The sequence below is a fragment of the Nyctereutes procyonoides genome, unplaced genomic scaffold (genome assembly GCF_905146905.1).
Source record: "Nyctereutes procyonoides isolate TBG_1078 unplaced genomic scaffold, NYPRO_anot_genome, whole genome shotgun sequence".
Lineage (NCBI taxonomy): Eukaryota > Metazoa > Chordata > Mammalia > Carnivora > Canidae > Nyctereutes > Nyctereutes procyonoides.
Genome location: NW_026575145.1, coordinates 12908397 through 12912632, shown reverse-complemented (window position 1 = coordinate 12912632; position 4236 = coordinate 12908397). Strand labels below are relative to the sequence as shown.

The 4236-nt window shown below is 59.6% G+C and overlaps 1 non-coding gene across 1 annotated transcript; it reads right to left on the bottom strand.

The window, feature by feature from the left end:
• Window positions 1-204: 204 nt before the first annotated feature.
• Window positions 205-368, bottom strand: LOC129499598 (U1 spliceosomal RNA). Its single transcript, XR_008662419.1, has one exon. It is a non-coding gene; the product is annotated as a U1 spliceosomal RNA (small nuclear RNA).
• Between the last annotated feature and the right edge of the window lie 3868 nt (window positions 369-4236).

Genomic DNA, 4236 nt, shown 5'->3' with positions numbered 1-4236 from the left:
ACGGCTCTCAGCCCACCAGAAAAGAAAGAGCTGCTGCTCCCGGGAGAACGGCGAGAGGAAGCGCTGTCGTGCGGACAAGCCCACACCCTCCCCGCGACTACCGGAGGAGAAGAGCGTAGGAGAACGCGGCGGGAGGAGAGCACGAGCGAGCGACACAGAACGCGAAACCAGCCAAAACCGTCTTTCTTTCCACTGAGAAAAAGCCAGGGGAAAGCGCGAACGCAGTCCCCCACTACCACAAATTATGCAGTCGAGTTTCCCACATTTGGGGAAATCGCAGGGGTCAGCACATCCGGAGTGCAATGGATAAGCCTCGCCCTGGGAAAACCACCTTCGTGATCATGGTATCTCCCCTGCCAGGTAAGTATGAGTTGCTCCCCACCCCGACGCACACACCCTCGCGCTCGCCCCACTCCTTACACACGGTCACTTCACGCCCGCCGCCTCCGCACCCCGGCTCCCCGCGCCACCCCCGCTGACACCGGTGCCCACCCCACGCACCGCCTCCGGCGCCTTTGTCTCGCCCCACGCGGGCTCCGCGGGCCCCGGCGCTGCCGGAACCAGCGGCCTCTGCGCGCCTGCTCATCTGCATACGCCACGCCTCCGTCGTGACGTTTCCCCCCCCTCCCCCCAGTCCGGTCCCCGGCTCTGGGACGTCCCAGTCTTTGGCCGCGGCGGCGGCGGCGGACGCCTGGAGGGCAGGGGGCCGGGGTGGGGGTCGGGCGGCCGGGAGGCGGCACCCGGATCGGAGACCCGAGAAGGAAGGCGGGGTCCGCTGGAGCCCCGCGGGAGCGGTGGCGGCTCAGGGCTGGGGTTCGGTCTCGCCTTCCTTTCGGCACGAAGAACGTTTCAGCCCATTTTTGTCCTCGCGTGTTCGAAACTCATTTGCAAATACAACCGAAAACTCAGGAAAGGCCTTTCCGCCGGCTGAGCCGCAGTGCCAAGCCGCCCGAATGAGAATGCCCGGCGACGTTCACTTACGGCGGCGTCTCTCTGAGTGAAAGTGCTTCTTCAGAACGTGCGGTAGTGGCCTGATGCAGTAAACGCCGGAAGGAAAGCCACGGTGCTAAGTCTGCAAGCAAGAAGCGGAAGGCAAGCGTTAAACGGTGCCCTTCCAGCGCAGCGGGTCGCGTGTCTCCCGGGAGCCCCAGCGGGCAGTCGGGGGCTGGCGCCCTTCAGCCTCCTCCTGCCCCCCAGCACCCACTCGGGGCGGCCCCACCCGGTGCCCTCTGGCGCTTTCTGACTTGGACCCTGTCAAAGATAATCGCAGCAGACAATAGTTCAGGTGACAGGAGGGGAAAGAGCTGAGCTCCGTCCCCAATCGTGCAGAGCTGATGTGGCCGTTTGGCAGCAAGAACGCGGGAAAGGGGGCTCAGGCCAGTCGGAGAAGTGAAAAGTTCCCGATGGGGGAGGTCAGTACAACTGCTGGTAGGCAGCTGGGTTAGTGAGCTGGCAGCTACGGAAGTGGGGATGCTCTCCTCCCTCGGGGACACGGAGGTGGGCCCTGTCCTTCCCCCACCACCCTTCAGATGCCCTCAGAAAGAGGGCTTGGGGGCCTGTGTCAGCTGTTTCACGGATCTCTCCGCTGGCGGTCCATCTTAGGGGCAGAACCTTGTGCTGCTACAAGGTATGCTGGAGTCTGGTCAAATCTCAGCGAAGGACACAGTCTGGAGGGGTGGTTCTGTGCGGAGGGAGTTCTGCAGTTCTCAACCTAAGAGATCCTGCTTCCGTGATCCAACAAGATAACTCCACACCTCCCCCTGACTGAACCCTGGCTCTTGGCCCCGGCCCCCTCTTTTATATTCTCTCTCTCTCTTTTTCCCCCCCTCTTTCATATTCTCATCTCCTCTTTGATGACACTGAGAGTTTGTCCACTTGACAACTGTTTGTTGAGTATATAGGCTGTGCCAGATGCTTCGGGAATTGGTGCCAGAAGGGCCTCTTGGTGCTCATCATATTTTGTAGAAGGGGCAGGGGGAGCGGGAGAAAACCGCCAGTGGACACACTAGGTAATTCAGTGGGGTTGTGAGGGGTTAGGAGCTGTGAAAAGCCAACGTTGAGGAGGGAGAGGGCATCAGGAGTTGAGTGGGGGGCAGGCTGCTGTGGAAAAGGAAGCGGGGTGATCAGAAGAGGTTACAGTGAGACGGTGCTGTATGAGCAAAGGCTTGAAGGGGGTGAGGCAATCCGTCATGGCTCCCTGGGGAGAAGCACCCAGAGCGCAGAGATGGGCTAGAGCAAAGGCCCGGGTAGGAGTGTGTGTGACTAGCAAGGGGGCCTCGGGACCAGAGCATCCTTGAAGAATTGTACAAAATTAAGTCAGAGAGGGGACTAGGTGGGGGTAAGATCATGAGGGTCTTGTAGATCATCGTCAGACTGTTTTCTTATGGCCTTCCTTCCTTCCTTCCTTCCTTCCTTCCTTCCTTCCTTCCTTCCTTCCTCCTTCTTTGAGAGAGAGCGAGAGAGCGCGAGTGAGCAAGAAAGAGAAACGGGGAAGGGCAGGGGCAGAGGGAGGAGAGAGAAACGTAAGCAGTTCCATGCTCAGCGCAGAGCCCATCACAGGGCTCGATCTCATGACTCTCAGCTCATAACATAAGCCGAAATCGAGTCGGACGCTTTACCCACTGGGCCACTCAGGCGCCCCTGCGTGGATAGTGTTTTTATTCCACTTGGAAATCAGCTATTTGGATGTTCCAATACTGCTTTAACCGCCTCACCTCTTGGCGTCTCAGTTCCGCCTGGAAATCCACCGCAGGTACTGGCTGCTGCGCAGATCCCCTTGGGCACCGACGGCAGACACTCTTGGACTTCCACCTCTGCTAGTGCCGTTCGGGAGTCCAGCCCCGTGTAAGGGGTCCCCTGGCCTTTCCCCAGAACGGACCGTCAGGCATCTCAAGCGCCCTCTCCACTCGTTGCAGGCCATTGTTAACACTTTATTTCTGAGTGAATCAAAAGAAACCCTTTTATGTGTTTGTTGTGTCTATTTTAAGTAGGCTCTAGATGGGGGTGCCTGGCTTGCTCAGTCACCTGAATATGGGACTCTTTTTTTTTTTTAAAGATTTATTTATTTATTTATGATAGACAGAGGGGGGCGCAGAGACACAGGAGGAGGGAGAAGCAGGCTCCATGCAGAGAACTCAACGTGGGACCCGATCCCGGGACTCCAGGATCGCGCCCTGGGCCAAGGGCAGGCGCCAAACCGCTGAGCCACCCAGGGATCCCCCTGAATATGGGACTCTTGATCTCATCTCGGGTGGTGAGTTAGAGCCCCATGTAGGGTGCAGAGACTACTTATAAATAAAAATCACACCAAAAAAGTAAGCTCCACACCCAATGGGCGGAGTGGGGGTGGGGGGCGGGGAGTGGCGATCTCACTGCCCCAAGATCAAGAGTTACCTGCTCTAGAGACTGATCCAGCCAGGCACCCCTGAACTGATAGGTTTTGAGCAGAGGAATGGCTTGATCTGAATCCTCCACTTCCCGCTCCCCATTATTATTTTTTTAAACAATAGGAATAGTAAATACATAAAATAAAGATAAGAAATCTCGCCGCAGGGGCGAAAGCAAAGAAATCAATCAAGGATGCTATTGGCTGGGCAGCCAGCCCCGGTGGCGCAGCGGTTTAGCGCCGCCTGCAGCCCAGGGTTTGATCCTGGGGACCGTGGGTCAAATCCCACGTCGGGCTTCCTGCACGGGGCCTTTTTTTTTTTTTTTTTTAAGGATGCTATTGGCTTTGAAGGGCGGGCGGCATAGCCAGAAAATGTCATTTTGGCCTAAGGATCATTTTGAACTAAAGGCATTTAAACACCCAGCAGGTAGTGAGGCGGTCGCAGCCGCCTACCTGGTGCGCGCCTTGTGGGGTCCCGGGAGGGGGGGCCTCCCTCCCTCCCCCACCGCCCGCGTGGGGCTCGCCGGCTCGCCAGCGCGCCCCCCCACCCCCGGAACCGGGTCGTCCCCACCGGTAGAAAGCGGAGCCGGGAGGGGGACTGAGGCAGCGGGCGAGAGCGCGAGCCCAGGCCGCGGACAGTCGTCGACCCGGGAGGCCGGCCCGGGCCGGGCAGCTGCCGAGCGCAGGCACTCGCTGCCCCGCGGGGACAGCGGCGCGGCGGGCGGCGCGGGGGCGGCTCCTTTCGCAGCGGCTCCCACCGCGCCGCGAGGCAGGCGGGGGCGGCGGCACGCCAGGGCGGTGGCCTCCGTCACTTGGAGAAACGGTAACGACCCAGGCGTGTGAGCGCGCAC